At 48.4% G+C, this 18,962-nt stretch overlaps 1 long non-coding RNA gene across 2 annotated transcripts; it reads left to right on the forward strand.

Annotated features, from left to right (window-relative positions):
- Positions 1–1,451: 1,451 nt before the first annotated feature.
- Positions 1,452–18,172, forward strand: LOC140420311 (uncharacterized). Of its 2 annotated transcripts, XR_011946291.1 has the most exons (3): positions 1,460–1,556; positions 2,098–3,187; positions 14,570–18,172. It is a non-coding gene; the product is annotated as an uncharacterized lncRNA (long non-coding RNA). The 2 variants fall into 2 exon arrangements; XR_011946290.1 differs by lacking the exon at positions 14,570–18,172 and having other exon boundaries at positions 1,452–1,556; positions 2,098–3,257.
- Positions 18,173–18,962: the final 790 nt, after the last annotated feature.

The following is an 18,962-nucleotide window of genomic DNA, read 5'->3' on the forward strand; positions in this document are numbered from 1 at the left end:
AATAGCTGGAAACAATGATCTGAAACGTTCTGTGAGTGAAACTTCTCTCTTTAGCCTGGAATGGACTATGTCAGAGTTAAAGGCAATACCAGGTTAAATTACATTGAATATACAGCAAAGAAACAGGCCATTCAGCCCAACCAATCTCTGCTAGTATTTCTACTTCACTTCATCCTCCTCCCATGCTTTCCCATCTGACTCTATCAGTGTGTCCGTCTGTTTATTTCTCCTTCATGTGTTCATCCAGCTTCCTCTTCAATGTATCAATGTTATTCACCTCCACTCACTGGTAGTGGGTTCCACATTCTCATTACTGTCTGGAAAGACGTTTCTCCTGAATTAAGTTTTGCTCTTACCCCTACAAGTGGGAAACATCCACTGTGTTTATCAAAAGCTTTGATAATTTTAATGACCTCAATTAGCCCATCAGTCTTGTATTTTGAGGAGAGAAAAGTGACCAAGCCTACTCATTGTGAACATTGAGAAATGAAGACTCACTGAGAATGGGTGGGCTGGGTTGTATGAATTAGATAGTTAATCAGACTGTTCATGAACAGGTACTTGGTGTTTGGGAGTAGTCGGGGAGTTCAAGTGGCCGTCCTCAATAAAACATTAATTTTCATTTGGACAGCACATTAAAAAAAAAATAGAGTACCCAATTATATTTTTTCCAATTAAGGGGCAATTGAATGTGGCCAATCCACCTAACCCTCACATCTTTGGATTATGGGGGTGAAACCCATGCAAACACGGGGAGAATGTGCAAACTCCACATCGACAGTGACCCAGGGCCGGGATCAAACCCAGGTCCTCAGCACCGTTGGCAGCAGTGCTAACCACTGCACCACCGTGCCGCCCTCTTTGATAGCACATTTGACTTAATAAAATACGTCAAGGATTTTCCAGGAAAATTGTAAAAGAAAGTTTGATGAAGGTTGTCCAAGACCGTGATGTGACACAAATTCTACATCTCATTCCCCAGATATTCTCTCCTTCCTATTGATTTCAACACTAATTCATCCCATTATCTCCTCCTGCTTTCCCCCAAAATCTCCTCCCCTGAAGGCGCTGACTCTCTAGTTCAGTGTCACACTAATCTATTGCGCCTCCCCCCCCCCCCCCCCCAAAATATTTCACCCAGGCGTCGAAATCTTTATACCTTAAATTAACAAGCTGTTTTGCTAAGGGGGCGCCACAATCAACTCCACTGACTACCCATATGTACTGTGTGTCAGGGTGGGGTCATTCGTGCCCCCCCCCCCCATTTCATCCTATTCCAAGGAGTTTGGAGACTGGACTCAGGATGAGTAATGGCGGTCATAGCCCCCATAATCCCTTGCGGTGGTGAAACCGCTCCATTCGCCGGGCGGGCGGCTCGGACTGCGCATGATCTTGGGAGCGATGGGAAGCTGCACATGTGCAGGAAGATCCCACCTCCTGACCTTTCTGCTGAGGTGTTGACCAATGGGAGCAGTTGGAGGACCGGAAGGACTCTGGTTCTGAAGGAAAAGGAAGTGAATCCAGGGAGGGTGCAGACTCTGCAAAGGTTGGCCCAGGTCTCTAAGTATATTCCCGGATTGTGTGAAAATTGGTGGTGGTAAATAGTGAGGAGGATAGTCTTTGGTTACAGGAGGATAATAATCTTTATTATTGACAAAAGTAACCCTGCAGCGTCCATCTAATTCAGTTAGAAATTATTGATCATCTCTGCTTGAGGACGTTCATAGGCAGAAAATTCCAGCTCATGATCAATCACTACCTCCTGTATCTTAACCAACTGGAACAATCCTATACATTAAACACAATTTTCGTCCTGTTACATATTTCCGTTAGGCTGGCAGTCCGCTTGAAGATTTCCAGGTCTCTTTGTCCTGGACAGGAAGCAGTGAGCATGGATCTGTCAATCAGCCTGAATCAGCACCTTCAGGAGAATTGGGAGGGTGAATATTAGATACAGCAGAGTGAGAATGGAGGGTGTGTGTGGGATGACGATTTACAGATTTGGGGAAATGAGAGAGGACCATAGAAACCAGAAATGTCTGTTATGAATCTCTATCCTATACTGACAATGATGTCTTTTGTAAACTCCTCTTACAGGATATCAGAAGAGGAAGAATGACAGACAGAAATCTCAAACCAAACCTCGCGTCTCGATTTGACATTCACTCAATTCACTGGGACTTGAATATCATCGGCCTTTGAATCGAGAAGGAAAAAGGTTAGTCTATTCTTTCTGCTTCAGATGGTTTTAACCATCAGTGTGACTGGAAACTCACTGAGACATACATACCTGAATGAGAGTGTTCCAGAGCACTGACTGAAATGAGCTTTAACCAGTTACACAGCCAGAAAAAAACAGCGGGGAGATCTGTGTGAGCCTTCAACTGATTGTCCAACCTGGAGAGACACAAGGACACCCCCACCCTGGAGAAACCATGGAAATGTGGGGACTGTGGGAAGGGATTCAGATTCCCATCAGCACTGGAAACTCATCGACGCATTCACACTGGGGAGAGGCCGTTCACCTGCTCTCAGTGTGAGAAGGGATTCGCTAAGTTATCTAATCTGAAGAAGCACCAGCCAGTCCACGTCGGGGAGAGGCCAGTCACCTGCTCCACGTGTGGGAGGGGTTCAGTACTTCTTCCAGACTGCTGACACACCAACAAGTTCACACTAGGGAGAGACCGTTCAGCTGCTCCCACTGCACAGAGATGTTTTGAATCTCATCCCATCTGCTGACACACCAGCTCCTGCATACCGGAGAGAGGCCGTTCACCTGCTCTCAGTGTGGAAAGGGATTCACTCAAATAAGCAACCTACAGGCACACCGAGTTCACACTGGGGCGAGGCCATTCACCTGCTCTGACTGTGGGAAGGGATTCACTCGGTTATCCCACCTGCAGAGACACCAGCGAATTCACACATGGGAGAGGCCGTTCACCTGCTCTGACTGTGGGACAGGATTCACTCGGTTATCCCACCTACAGACACACCAGCGAATTCACACTGGAGAGAGGCCGTTCATTTGCTCTGACTGTGAAAAGAGATTCACTCAGCTACCCAATCTGCAGGCACACCAGCGAGTTCACACTGGGGAGAGGCCATTCACCTGCACCGTGTGTGAGAAGGGATTCACTCGGTCAACACTTCTGCTGAGACACCAGCAAGTGTGAGGTTATCCATTTTGGTAGGAATAACAGCAAAAGAGATTACTATTTAAATGATAAAATATTAAAACATGCTGCTGTGCAGAGAGACCTGGGTGTGCTAGTACATGAGTCGCAAAAAGTTGGCTTACAGGTGATTAAGAAGGCAAATGGAATTTTGTCCTTCATTGCTAGAGGGATGGAGTTTAAGACTAGGGAGGTTCTGCTGCAATTGTGTAAGGTGTTTGTGAGGCCACACCTGGAGTATTGTGTTCAGTTTTGGTCTCCTTACTTGAGAAAGGACGTACTGGCACTGGAGGGTGTGCAGAGGAGATTCACTAGGTTAATCCCAGAGCAGAAGGGGTTGGATTACGAGGAGAGGTTGAGTAGACAGGGACAGTACTCGTTGGAATTTAGAAGGATGAGGGGGGGATCTTATAGAAACATATAAGATTATGAAGGGAATGGATAGGATAGATGCGGGCAGGTTGTTTCCACTGGCGGGTGAAAGCAGAACTAGGGGGAATAGCCTCAAAATAAGGGGAAGTAGATTTAGGACTGAGTTTAGGAGGAACTTCTTCACCCAAAGGGTTGTGAACCTATGGAATTCCTTGCCCAATGAAGTAGTAGAGGCTCCTTCATTAAATGTTTTTAAGATAAAGATAGATAGTTTTTTGAAGAATAAAGGGATTAAGGGTTATGGTGTTCGGGCCGGAAAGTGGAGCTGAGTCCACAAAAGATCAGCCATGATCTCATTGAATGGTGGAGCAGGCTCAAGGGGCCAGATGGCCTACTCCTGCTCCTAGTTCTTATGTTCTTGTACAGATTTTAGTGAGTTTAGATTTGTTGCTCAGCACCTTCAGGAAAATTGGGAGAGAAAGTAAGTGAATACAGTCTGTATATTACACACATTTTCCATCCAGTAATATCGACATCTATCTGTCTGGCAGCCTGCATGAATATTTTCAGGTCTCTGTGTCCAGGACAGGAAGCAGTGAGCGTGAATCTGTCAATCAGCCTGAATCCCTCCCCTCCCCCCTTCCCGTGGTTCGCCTTACTTTCCTCTTAGGTTTAGCTGTGTCGTGTCTCCCCCCCCCCCCCCCCCCCCAAGTCTATCTCTCCCTTTCATGCTTTGGCCACTTTCCCCTGATTCTTGGCTACCTGGCTATTCTTCCTCTTGTTCGTTGGCCTCAAACAGGTCCCGGAACAATTGGGTGAATGGCTCCCACGTTCTGTGGAAGCCGTCGTCTGACCCTCGGATGGCGAATTTGATTTTCTCCATTTGGAGAGATTCCGAGAGGTCGGACAGCCAGTCTGCAGCTTTGGGTGGTGCTGCTGACCACCAGCCGAACAGGATTCTCCGGCGGGCGATCAGGGAGGCAAAGGCAAGGGCGTCCGCCCTCCTCCCCAGGAATAGACCTGGCTGGTCTGATACCCCAAAAACCGCCACTTTCGGGCATGGCTCCACCCTCACCCCCATCACTTTGGACAATGCGTCGAAGAAGGCTGTCCAGTACCCTGCAAGCCTGGGTAAAGACCAGAACATGTGGGCTTGGTTGGCCGGGCCTCCTTGACACCGTTCACATCTATCCTCCACCTCCGGGAAGGACCTACTCATACGGGTTCTTGTTAAGTGGGCTCTATGGACCACTTTTAGCTGCGTCAGGCTGAGCCGTGCGCACGTGGAGGTGGAGTTGACTCTATGCAGTGCTTCGCTCCAGAGACCCCGCCCTATCTCAGTCCCGTCCTCCTCCCATTTCTTTCTTGTTGCGTCCAGTACGGTGTCGGCCCTTTCTATCAGTCGGTCATACATGTCACTACAGTTTCCTTTACCTAGTATGCTTGCGTCTAGTAGTTCTTCCAGTAATGTCTGTCGTGGCGGTTGTGGTACATCCTTGTCTTCTTTCGTTGGAAGTTTTTGAGCTGTAGATACCTTAGTTAGTTCCCCCTGGCTAGCTGGAATTTCTCTGTCAGTTCGTCCAGTGTTGCGATCCTGCCGTCCATGCATAGGTCCCTGACTGTCAGTCTCCCTCCGTCCTGCCCCCACCTTTTGAAGGTGGCGTCAGTCAGCGCTGGTGTGAACCTATAGTTGTTGCAAATGGGAGCTTTGTCCGACATTCTGGTCAGGCCAAATTGCTGCCGTTGTTGGTTCCAGGATTGGAGGGTGGCTATCACCACCAGACTGCTGGAGTGTTTTTTGGGTGGGGTTGGGGGTGCTGCTGTGGCGAAGGCCCGGAGGGAGGTCCCCCTGCAGGAGGCCTCTTCCGCGCGCACCAACTTGGCTTCTGGCTTCTTGATCCATCCCTTTATTCGCTCGGTCGTCGCCGCCGCCCAGTGGGAGAATTGTAGGTTTGGGAGGGCTAGCCCCCCCTGGATTTTGTTTTTTGTAGGACCTTCCTTGGGATCCGAGCATTCCCCCCCCCCCCCCCCCCCCCATACGAACGCCATGATTAATTTGTCCAGCGCTTTGAAAAAGGCCTTGGGGATGTAGATCGGAATGGATCTAAGTAGGAAGAGGTACCTGGGCAGGACATTCTCCCACTGGGAGAGTGGGAGTGTGTTCCATCTTTGCAGGTTCTTTTTTACTTCCTCTGTCAGACTGGTGAGGTTCCATTTGTGGATCCCTTTCCAGTCATGGGCTATTTGGATCCCCAGGTAGCGGAATTTGTGTTAGACTTGTTTAAACGGCAGTCCCGTTAGTGCTGCCCCACCTACTTGTGGGTGTACGGGGAAGATCTCGCTTTTGCTTATGTTAAGTTTGTAGCCCGAGAAGGCGCGAAACTCTTTCAGGAGCGCGATGATTCCGTCCATGCTGCTCTGTGGGTCCAAAATGTAGAGGAGCAGGTCATCTGCATAGAGTGAGACTCTGTGCTCTCTGCCTCCCCTTCGGATCCCCTCCAGCTTTTTGCTGCTCTGAGCGCGATTGCTAGTGTTCGATCGCTAGAGAGAACAGCAGCGGGGACAGTGGGCATCCTTGTCTGGTGCCCCTGTGCAGCTGGAAGTATCGGGAGTTGGTATTGTTGGTCCGTACGCTCGCCATAGGAGCGTTGTCGTCCCAGCCTCCCCGAACAGGCGCCGGAATGTGGCGACTAGGGGCTTTTCACAGTAACTTCATTTGAAGCCTACTTGTGACAATAAGCGATTTTCATTTTTTTCATTATTTTATAGGAGCTTTACCCAGGAGGTGAACCCTGTTCCAAGCCCAAACTGCTCCAGTACCTCTGAGGTATTTCCATTCGACTCTGTCGAAGGCCTTTTCTGCGTCTAGGGAGACGATTACCTCTGGTGTTCTCTCCCCGGAGAGGGTCATTATCACGTTCAGCAGGCGCCTGATGTTCGATAAAGCTGTCTACCTTTGACAAAGCCCGTCTGGTCCTCTGCGACCACCTCAGGTACACAGTCTTCTAGCCTTTTGGCTAGGATTTTGGCCAGTATTTTGGCATCCGCGTTCAGCATTGAGATGGGTCTGTATGACCCACATTCCGTTGGGGCTTTGTCTTTCTTAGGTATCAGCGAGATTGAGGCCTGTGCTAGCGCGGGTGGCAGTGTGCCCTTAGCCAGCGAGTCTGTGAATATCTCCCGCAGGTGCGGGGCCAGTGCTGTCGCAGATTTTTGTAGAAGTCCGCCGGGAACCCGTCTGGTCCCGGTGCCTTCCCCGCCGCATGGAGCTAATGCTGTCCATGATCTCTCCCAGTACTAGTGGTGCTTCCAGGCCCCGTTTTCTGCCCCCCCCCCCCCCCCCCCCCCCCCGACTGGAATGTCCAGTCCATCAAGGAACCGTTTCATCCCGGACTCCCCCATTGGGGGCTCTGAAGTGTACAGCCCTTGGTAGAAGGTCTTGAAGGTTTTGTTGATCTTTTCTGGTTCTGTTTCTAACGTGCCTCTGGTATCCCTGATTTGTGCAATTTCTCTGGTGGCTGCCTGCTTTCTCATCTGGTGTGCCAACAGGCGGCTGGCTTTGTCTCCGTGTTCGTATAGGGTCCCACGTGCTTGGCGGATTTGGTGCACTGCTTTCCTGGTGGAGAGCAGGTCAAAGTTCCTTTGTAGCTCTTTCCTCTCCGCTAGGAGCTCTACGGTCGGGGCCTCGGAGTATTTACGGTCTACCTCCAGTATGGAGTCGACCAGCTGCTGCCTAGCCGCCCTTTCCTCCCTAACTCTCTCAAACACCTCATTAATCTGTTCCGGAGCCGCCACTAACTCCTCCATCCTGTCCCGCACCTGAACCTTCTCAGCTGATGCACCACTTTCCCTGTGGACAATAGGTCAAACCTCGCCTGTAACTCCTTCCTCTTTGCCAGGAGCCCCGGGTCCAGGTCCCCCACCTACCTCCCATCCACCTCCAAAATCTCTTCTATCAGTTGTTGGCGTTCCTCCCTCTCCTTCCTATCCACCTTGGCCTTAAACAGAATCACCTCCCCGCTTACGACCACTTTCAGAGCCTCCCAAACCACCAATGAAATGCCGAGCAGAACCTGAGTTGACACCTTGAACCACAATGTCTGAAGAATGGATCTGTATTTAGAAGAAAGATGTCATTCGACAGTTCGAAGTAGAGTAAATTTGACCTGTCTGGGACACGGGTCAGAAGGAGAATAAGAACCAAGCCTCGAAGATTCCGTTTCAGCGACGACCGAGGATCAACCGGGACAAATGGGTGAGGCTCAGAGAATAGAACAGACCTCCGAGAGGAATGTGGCCAATTCAGTTCAAAGGGGTAATATCTACTTATGTCTGAAGCTCTGACATCACCTCGGTCAGAGTTTCCCCGGTGAGGGGAGCGGCCCCACCCGACGACCCAGTCCCGCCACCTTCCTTCCTGCAGGACTCACAGCAGCACTCGCCGGCGGACCTTCGCTCGCCCCCTTCTTTCCAGCACCTTTCCTCTGGGACTTCGTCAGCCTCCTTATGACTTCCCACAACAACTCATCTAAAAACTGTCCCAAAACCAGACATAAACGTCCAAAAGTCCGAGACTCTCGCAGGAGCCACCTAACGCGTGCCATCCACCGACATGTCGTCACCGGAAGTCCCCGGAATGAACAATATCAATATGACACCAGCATCAACATATTAACGACAGGCCATTCATCTGCTCTGTCTGTGGACAGAGCTTCTCTCAGTCAGGCAGCCTGCTGGCACTGGGGACAGGACATTGAAAAATGTTCCAGGAGTGGGATGGAATTCAGCCAATCCTCCAGCTTGTTGACACACCAGCGAGTTCAAACTGGGGAGCTGCTGTTTCCATGTTCTTTGTGCGGATAGAGAGTCACTCACTCATCCCACTTCCTGACACACCAGCGACTTCATGTTTGACTGCAGGGGTTGGACTCTGCTGAGGGGAATATTCACTCTATCTGAGACCCTCCGAATTACACACAACTCAATTCAATCTCCCTTCAGCCTCCTCTGTTCCAATGAGAACAATCCCAGCCTCTCCAATCTTTCCTCATCGTCAAAATTCTCCATCCCGTAAAACATCATCATAAATCCCCTCTGCAGCCTCTCTCGAGTGATCACATCCTTCCTGTAATGTGATCAGAAATGTCCACAGTGCTCCGGCTGTGGTCTAACTGGTGTTTGATCCAGTTCCAGCACAATCTCCCTGCTCTTATATTCTTGGCCCTCGGCTCCCAACGGAAACTATCCCACCAGCCTTCCTTTTTTAAAATATAAACGTTGAGTAACCAATTAATAAATTCCAATTAAGGGGCAATTTATTGTGGCCAATCCATCTACCCTGTGGATCTTTGGGTTGTGGGGGCAAAACCCATGCAAACAAGGGTGAATTTCATTTTTCATTTTCATTTCATTTCATGTGCAAACTCCACACGGACAGTGACCCAGAACCGGGATCAAACCTGGAACATCGGTGCCGTGAGGCAACAATGCTAACCACTGTGCCATCGTGCTGCCCCCACCTGCCTTCCTCAGCATTGAGGAGAGAGAGAGAGGCAGCAGAGGGAAAGGCACCAAAGAGAAGAGAGGAGCACCAGAGACTGAGACAGGAGAGGGAGAACAGTGAGACAGAGGGCAAGAGAGGCACCAGAGAGAGGAGCACCAGGGACTGAGGGAGGCAGGAGAGAGAGGGGAGAGGAGAGAGCGAGAGTGGGAGAGACCCTAGTCAGTAACAAAAATAAGTAATGAAATTGAGTTCAGACACATCTGCATGAACTGACACCACTTTATTCACAGATTAACAGAGTAATCACTGTACTTGAATCAATGTTATTCACTTTTGGAATTGAATGAATTAAGAGTACAGATTAACTATCACAATAACCCAGTATCAGATAGGTCTGTTTAATACAGAACAGGGTTAAACCCAGTGTCCAATATTACAGGTCTTTGTGGCTGTTGGAAGCCTGGTTTCACTGTACAGCTGACAAACCCACACCTTCAGTTAACTCGTCTACCCAGGGTCTGTTTATAAACCCTCATCACAACCTATTACCTGGTTAGCTATTTATATATGGTCATCATGGTCAGGCAGCTAACACACAGCTCAACCCGACACTATGGTTCTTTCTACTGATTCCAGCTCTGACAAGGGATCAGAGCATCTCCAGCCCTCAGCTCTGTTACTGGGCTGTCATTGACATGAGGAACAGAGATACAGCAAGTTGCCTGAGGCTTAAATGGGAAGTTGAAACTTGTGACTCAAGACCAACTGCGTAAGATCTCTGAAAAGATCAATAACTACAAAAGATAAATTCCAAACCCAGTGAACAAACTAAAGAATCATAAGACAAAAACTTCAAGTTTGTGACTTTTACTGCAACAAACAAACGAAAAATAACAATGCCTAAACACTATTTTTATAGGGAACGTATCCCATAAACTATAAATAGAACGTTGCCCTTTTACTTTTAACACAATCAAAAATCACACTCCATGGTTTTGTCGCTGAAGTTGTCACTCAATTCTCCTGGAACCAGCCCAATGTGATTCTTCATTCCTGTGTTTACTTCCATTCGATTCCTTTGCCTGACTGGCAATCCTTAACTCCAGAAGTATCTTTTGCAGCGATGGTTCTACTAATGATATTCAGGTCCTGATTAATAATAATAATCTATATTGTCACAAGTCGGCTTACATTAACGCTGCAATGAAATTACCGTGAAAAGCCCCTAGTCGCTACATTCTGGCACCTGTTCGGGTACACTGAGGGAGAATTCAGAATGTCCAAATTACCTAACAGCGTGCCTTTCGGGACTTGTGGGAGGAAACCGGAGCACCCGGAAGAAACACATGTAGACACGAGGAGAACATGTAGACTCTGCAGTGACCCAAGCCGGGAATCGAACTTGGCACCCTGGAACTGTGAATCAACAGTGCTAACCACCGTGCCACCATGCTGCCCATAACCAAGTGACTCTTCCAAATCCTGAAGTCTTTTTTTCGGTAAATAATCATCTAATCATAGAATCATAGAATTTACAGTGCAGAAGGAGGCCATTCGGCCCATCGAGTCTGCACCGGCTCTTGGAAAGAGCACCCCACCCAAGGTCCACACCTCCACCCTATCCCCACAGCCCAGCAACCCCACCCAACACTAAGGGCAACCTTGGACACTATCGGCAATTTAGCATGGCCAATCCACCTAACCCGCACATCTTTGGACTGTGGGAGGAAACCGGAGCACCCGGAGGAAACCCATGCACACACGGGGAGGATGTGCAGACTCCGCACAGACAGTGACCCAAGCCGGAATCGAACCTGGGACCCTGGAGCTGTGAAGCATTTGTGCTATCCACAATGCTACCGTGCTGCCCACCTGTAAACCTAATGGAAATTAAGAACAGACAATTCTAGTTCCTATGAAACATTCGTTCCTCTCTCATTCCTCAAAAGCTGTAAATCGCCACCCAACACACTCTCTCCATTCTCACTCTGCTGTATGTAATATTCATCCTCCCAATTCTCTAAAGGTGCTGATTCAGTCTGACTGGCAGATCCATTCTCACTGCTTCCCATCCTGGACAGGCCTGAAAATCTCCATGCAGACTGCAAGACAGAAATATGTCTATTACTGAACTCAAAATGTGTGCAACATAGACTGGATTCACTTCCTTTCTCTTCAGTTGCTGCAAGTCACCAACATCCCCCCAGAATGAGACAAGAAATGGAAAGTAAAAGTAGACTTGGAGCGGCTGCTGCCTCTTGTGGGGCATTCAAGAACGAGAGGTAATAGTCTTTGGATAAGAGGTAGCAAATTCAAAACAGAGTTGAGGAGAAACTGCTTCTCCCAAGGGCTGTGAATCTGTGGAATTCACTACCCCAGAGTGCGGTGGAGCTGGGACAGTGAGTACATTTAGGAAGGAGTTAGACTTTTAATCGGTTGAAGGGTTCTGAAGAACTCTCAGGACGGTGGAGATAAGGCCAGGATGAGATAAGCGATGATCAAATGGCGGAGCGGACTCGATGGGCCAAATGGCCTAATTCTGCTCCTATATCTTATGAACTTCTGAAAGGGGAGACATTGATTTGCCCCCAGATGTTGCCCAGAGGAGGAAGTTTTAGTCTGAAACTCATTGTCCAATTTCCACATTGTGACATCACAAAGATGCTCGTCCTTTAAATCAACCAATAGGAATAAATCCGTTCCGCAGTGACGTCACTGCATTTGAGTGCACTCGCCCCGCGCGCGGATACAGGAGCCCCGCCCCCGTCCATTTTTCTCCCCTCCCCGACCCATCCTGGAGACAAGGTTTCCAAGCAACTGGCTGACAGTTCCGGCTATCGATGACTGCCTCTCTCCCCACCCGGGACTGCGCATGGTCTCAGGGAGAGGGGACTCTGCGCATGTGCAGAGGGAGCTCACCTCCGGTGACACTGCTGAGTTGTGACCAATAGGAAGATTGGAGGACCGGAAGGACTCTGCTCCTCCGCCAATCAGAGCTCCCCCATTGTCTCAATGCGGAAATTGGACATGGAGGTTTCTGCCGAGCAAAGCTGTTGTTCCTCCAACCCTGAATGAGCTTGAGCTTCACACAGACTCCAGTCTCCAACATCTGTGAGTAAAACACTTTATTTTCTCAGTCTGACCTTCAATTGGTGACTTGCAATAACTAGAGAAAGGAAGTGAATCCAGGGAGGGTGCAGGCTCTGCAAATGTTCGCCCAGGTTTCGCTATCTCTTAAAGACATTGACATCCTTTGCTCCCTCAGCTTGACATATTTATTTGCCTGGCTAAAAAGATCGTCTCTTTCCTAATGTTCACAATTAAAGGGCTGCTTTCCCCAGGAGATGGCTGCCATTTAAGGGGACAGTAAACAGGACATAATTCCTTCCCTATCAGTTTATTTCCATCATCAGCAAACTGACGGAAGGAGTCAACAGTGCAATCAAGTAGCACTTTACTGAGCAATAACCTGTTCGTAGACGCTCAGTTTGGGTTCCGCCAGGGTCACTCAGCTCCTGACCTCATTACAGCTTTCAAACATGGATGAAAGAGCTGAATGCCAGAGGTGAGGTGAGAGTGCCTGCCCTTGGCATCAAGGCAGGATTTGACCGAGTATGGCATCAAGGAGACCCAGCTAAAATGGAGTCAATGGGAATTGGAGAAAACTCTCCGTCGGTTAGAGTCATACCTGGCACAAAGGAAGATGGTTGTGGTGGTTGGAGGTCAATCATCTCAGTTCCAGGAGTTCCTCAGGGCAGTATCCCAAACCCAACCATCTTTAGCTGCTTCATCAATGACCTCCCTTCCATCATAAGGTGAGAAGTGGGGATGTTTGCGAATTACTGCACAATGTTCAGCACCATTCGCGACGACTCAGATAATGAAGCAGTTCATGTCCAAATGCAGTAAGACCGGGACAGTATCCAGATGTGGGCTGATAAGTGGCAAGTTACATTTGTGCTATACAAATGCCAGGCAATGACCATCTCCTACAAAGGAGGATCTAACCAACACTCCTTGACATTCAGTGGCAATACCATCGCTGAATCCCCTACAACCAAGATCCTGAGGGTTACCATTGATCAGAAACTGAACTGGACCAGTCATATTAATACGGTGGCCACCAGGGCAGGTCAAAGACTACAGCGAGTAACGCACCTCCTGACCCCCAAAGCCTGTCCACCATATACAAGGCATAAGTCAGGTGTGTAATAGGATAATTACCACTTGCCTGGTTGAGTGTAGCTCCAACAACACTCAAGATGCTGCTCTACACCATCCAGAACAAAGCAGCCTGCTTGACTGCTCTCCCTTCCACAAATATTCAAACCCTCCAACACCGACGAACAGTGACAGCCGTGTGTACCATTTACAATGTGCACTGCAGTAACTCACCAAGGTTCCTCCGACAGCACCTTCCAAACCCACGACCACTACTATCTCGAAGGACAAGAGCAGCAGATACCTGGGAACCCCACCACCTGGAGGTTCACCTCCAAGTCACTCACCAGCTGGACTTGGAAATATATCGCCCTTCCTTCATTGTTGCTGGGGCGACATCCTGGAACTCCTTCCCTGACAGCACAGGGGATGTACCTACAACTCAGGGACTGCAGCGGTTCAAGAAGGCAACTCATCACCACCTTCTGAAGGGCAACTAGGGGTGGGCAATAAATGCTGGCTGAACTGCGACGCTCACATCCCGTAAATGTATTTTTAAAATTGTTATATTGCGCAGAGATATATGGAATGTATTATATATATTATTGATGGTTCTGTAATAAAATACATGTATTATTATTTCTAGTTTTGTAAATAGTACTGTACCTACATTATATATTTCCAGTCATACAGTCATTGCAGCACTGACAGAATCCATTTGGGAACTCAAGTCAATGCTGACTCTCTGTACAGCAATCCAGTCAGTCCCGTTGCCCCTCGATATCCCTGTTCCCCTGAAAGCTTATTTTCTTCATATTTTATTTTGAATTATTGATCATCTCGACTTCCACAACCCTTGTGGGCAGTGGCCTTCAGTAGGGACCACTCCGTGACTCAATAAAATTCTTCCTCAGAATCACCCCATCTCTAATCAGTAAATACACTTAGATGGAGAGTCTCTACTTTTGTACAGGTTGTAGTGAGTTTAGATTTGTTGATCAGCATCAATCAGCACCTTGATGAGAATTGGGAGGGAAAGGAAGTGAATCCAGTCCGTATATTACACATATTTTTTTGTCCAGTAACATAGACACATATCTGTCTGGCAGCCTCTGTGTCCAGGACAGGAAGCAGTGAGCATGGATCTGTCAATCAGCCTGATTCAGTGCCTTCAGGAGAATTGGGAGGGTGAATATTAGATACAGCAGAGTGAGAATAGAGGGAGATTGTGTGGAATGGAGATTTAGAGCATTTGAGGGAAAGAGAGAGAGCAAACAATGTTCGATAGAAACTAGAATTGTCTGTTCTAAATTTCTATCTTGTACTGACAGTGATGGTTTTTGTAAAATCTTTTTTGCAGAAAGTTCGAACAAGAGGAATTTGAGGTGGATATCTCAAACTAAATATCACGTCAAGAGCTGACTGAGTCATTCAATTATTGGGAACCGAAAATCATCGACCTTTGAATCTAGAAGGAGAAATGTTTGCCTATTCTGTCTGCTTCATGAGATTTTAAACATCGGTGTGTTTGGAAAAACACTGAGACACACACACACACACACACCCTGTGAGACTGTTACAGAGCACTGACTGTGGAAAGAGCTTCAACCACCAGTTACATGGTCTGAAAAAATACTACACCATTCATATCAGGGAGAGACTGTACACATGTTCTGTGTGTGGACGAGGCTTCAACTGATCGTCCAACGTGGTAAGACGCAAGATCATCCGGGCTATGGAGAAACCATGGAAATGTGAGGACTGTGGGAAGGGATTCACTAAATTATCCAGCCTGCAGACACACCAGCGAATTCACACCGGGGAGAGGCCATTCATCTGCACTGTGTGTGAAAAGGGATTCACCCAGTCATCCAACCTACAGACACACCAGCGAGTTCACACCGGGAAGAGACCATTCACCTGCACCGTGTGTGGGAAGGGATTCACTCAGTCATCCAGCCTGCTGAGCCACAATGTCATTCACACCAATGAGAGACCCTTTAAATGCTCTGACTGTGGGAGCAGCTTCAAACGTGCTGTAGGTTTGATGATCCACCAGCGCATTCACACTGAGGAGAGACCATTCATCTGCACTGTGTGTGAGAAGGGATTCACCCAGTTATCCAACCTGCAGACACACCAGCGAGTTCACACTGGGGAGAGGCCATTTACCTGCACCGTGTGTGGGAAAGGATTCACTCAGTCAACCAGCCTGCTGAATCACAATGTCACTCACATCAATGAGAGACCCTATAAATGCTCTGACTGTGGGAGCAGCTTCAAACGTACTGTAGGTTTGATGATCCACCAACGCACTCACACTGAGGAGAGACCATTCAGCTGCTCTCACTGCACAAAGAGGTTTCGAAAGTCATCCACACTGCGGGAACACCAGCGAGTTCACACTTGATTCACCTGCTCTGATTGTGGGAAGAGATTTAGTGATTCATCTGCCCTGTTGACACACCAGTGAGTCCACACTGGAAAGAAGCCATTCACCTGCTCTCACTGTGGGGAGGGATTCACTCAGTCGTCCAACATGCTGAGACACCAAAGGGTTCACAAGTAATGTCGGGTTGGATTCTGCTGTTATTCCTGCTGTTCATCACATCCAGGACTGAACCTGGAGTGGGTGGAGTGGTTTGTCTCCTCGTCAACTCCTGGTGCTCGGATGTGGCGACCCTGGTGAACTACTGCTCCCGGACCTGGAATGCCCGACTGTGAAGTACTGTCCATACTACCTCCCACGGAGTTCACTTCTGCCATCATCACGGCGGTCTACATCCCACCCCAGGCGGAAGTGAAGAAGGCGCTTGATGAATTCTAACCGCTATAAATAACAATGTAACCGAATACCCGGAGGCCTTGTTCATCGTGGCCGGGGACATCAACCAGGCCAACCTCAAGAGTGTACTGCCAGAATTCCACCAACACATCTCCTATCCCGACAGCGGCCCCAACATCCTTGACCACTGCTACACAAACATCAAGGGCGCCTGATGATCCATCTCCTGACCGCACTTCGGAAAATCGGACCACAAGATGGCGCTCCCTCTCCCGGCACACAAGCAGAAACTTAAGCAGAGAATCCGGTTAAGAAGGTCGTGCAATGCTGGTCTGAGGCAACAGAAGAGCTCCTGTGCGACTGCTTGGAGTCAGTGGACTGGTCCATATTCAAGAACTCAGCAGTCAACCTATATGAGTATGCCAGCACCATCACAGACTTCATCAGCAAGTGGTGGAAGATTGTGTGTCAAAGAAGGTAGTACGTACGTTACCCAACCAGAAACCATGGTTTAATTGGGAGATTCACTCCCTACTGAAGGCCACGTCTGAGGCATTCAAGACAGGTGGCTCAACCTGTAAATCTAGGTACGACCTCTGCAAAGCCAACAGGGACGCCAAGAGACAATATCACGTGAAGCTAGAGTCACAGACTAACGACATGGACTCACATTGGTTATGGCAAGGCTCAAACAACATAATGGGCTACAAAGTAAAGCCGAGTAGAATCTTAAGCAATAGCGCACCCCTCCCCGACAAACACAATGCATTCGATGCTTGTTTCGAGCAGGAAACCAACAAACCGATGTCAACTGCCTCAGCAGTCTTGGACACACCAATACCCACCGTCACAGCCTCCCAAGTCAGATTGGCGTTCTTGAAAGTGAACCCTCAGAAAGCGATGGGTCCTGACGAGATCCCAGATCGCGCACCCAGATCCTGCACTGACCCACTGGCAGGCGTGTTTGCGGACATCCTCAGCCTCTCCCTACTCCGTTCCGAGGTTCCCACCTGCTTCAAGAAGACCACCATCATACCAGGGCCAAAGAAGAACCAGGTAACGTGCCTCAATGACTGCAATCCAGTGGCCTTGACAGCGATCATTATGGTGTGCTTCGAGAGGTCGGCCATGACTCACATCCAACTCCAGACTCCCAGAGTGCCTTGATCCACTGCAATTTGCATACCGCCGCAACGGTCCACAGCAGACGCCTTCTCCCTGGCCCTACACTCATCCCTGCAGCATCTCGACAACAAGGACTCCTACGTCAGACTCCTATTCATTAACTACAGCTGTGCCTTCAACACTATAATCCCAGCCAAGATCACATCAGAACTCCAAGACCTAGGACGTGGCTCCTCCCTCTGTAACTGGATCCTCGAATTCCTGATACATAGACCACAATCAGTAAGGATAAACAACAACTCCTCCACGATAGTCCTCAATACCAGGGTTCCACAAGGTTGCGTACTTAGCTCCTATACTCCCTGTACACACGCGACTGTGGCAAAGTTTGGCTCCTGCTCCCATCTATGAGTTTGCTGATGACACGACCGTAGTGGGTCAGATCTCAAACAACAATGGGTCAGCGTACAGGAGGGAGATAGAGAATCTAGTGGCATGGTGTAATGGATAAAGACCGGGTGCCAAACACACACAGCGACTGGAGTCACAGCAGGAGATGAAACGTTTAATGTGGCGAGAGGATTGAGACACCATTGTGACATCATCAAGACATTGACACACACCCCAGAGAGAAACTGACTTAAAAACAATCCGGATAGAATTAAACACACTGGACATGGTCAAAGTGGGAGTGAAATTAAAGTGATAATGGGACAATGAAGGGCTTGGGAGAAATAATACGGAGTAAGAACTGTCCACAAAGAGAGAGCTGGAGAATCTTTCACATCCATGTTTGATCTGTTCCTTGAAGCATCTGTCCTAATGTACCAGTAACAGAACTCACGGCGCTAATTCTGGAGAAGAAAAGATGGAGTAGATGTTACCCCAGGCGGAGCCAGAAAAGAAATGGGAAATAATGAAGTGACATTGAGTGATGGGTCAGAAAGACTCCTCACCGCCCCCCCCTCTCTAGGTGTGCACTGTAAGATTCCTGGGGGACTCTCTACTTCAAGTTTTGTTGCTAATTAGTGAACATTAAATTAAATTCTATGATTGGCTGTGGATTTATTTTGAATTTGATTGTTACACTTCTCCTGTTTTTATTCCTGTTGTGATTACGCTCTGGGTAAGGATGGGTCACAGGTGACAGGATGGGAAATTGTGGTTTGGGTCTTCACTGACCAAATGTTTTATTGATCTGAAATGTGTAAAAGGGACCAAACTCCAGCAGAAATCAAGCAGAGCTGAGAACAGACAACTTGCTGTGGGAGAGGCCAATGTTCTGGCCTTTGCCTCTCTGGTGGCCCAGGGACGAATCCTACTAGGGTGGAGGGACTCGGAACCCCCAAATTTGGGGTTATAGGTTAGTGACATGACGGGGATTCTCAGAGTCGAGAAAATCAAGTTCGCCTTTAGGGGATAGCGACAGTGGTTTACCGTTCATTGACTTCAAGAAAAATTAAGCTGTCAGCGGGGGGGGGCATGGGGGTTTGAGTAAGGTTAGGAACACCAGTGGAAAGGGGGGCTGGGGAAGGAGGTCCTGTTTTTGTAAGCCATGTTGGCTGGGGTTTGTTACTGGATGGGTGTGTTGTTTATCTTGTTTTGATCCTTTTGATACAATTATAAATGCCTTAATAAAATATTTTCAAAAAAAAACAAAAACCTACGGTTCTGCTTCCTACTGATGCCAGCTCCTTTCCAGGGGTCACGGCATCTCCAGCCCTTAGCTCTGTTGCTGGGCTGTCAGTGACATGAGCAATAGAGAGACAGCACGTTGTCTAAGGCTTAAATGGGAAGTTGAAACTTGTGGCACTAACCAACTGTGCAAGATCTCTGTAAAGAT

Source organism: Scyliorhinus torazame, chromosome 5, assembly GCF_047496885.1.
Source record: "Scyliorhinus torazame isolate Kashiwa2021f chromosome 5, sScyTor2.1, whole genome shotgun sequence".
Classification (NCBI taxonomy): Eukaryota; Metazoa; Chordata; class Chondrichthyes; order Carcharhiniformes; family Scyliorhinidae; genus Scyliorhinus; species Scyliorhinus torazame.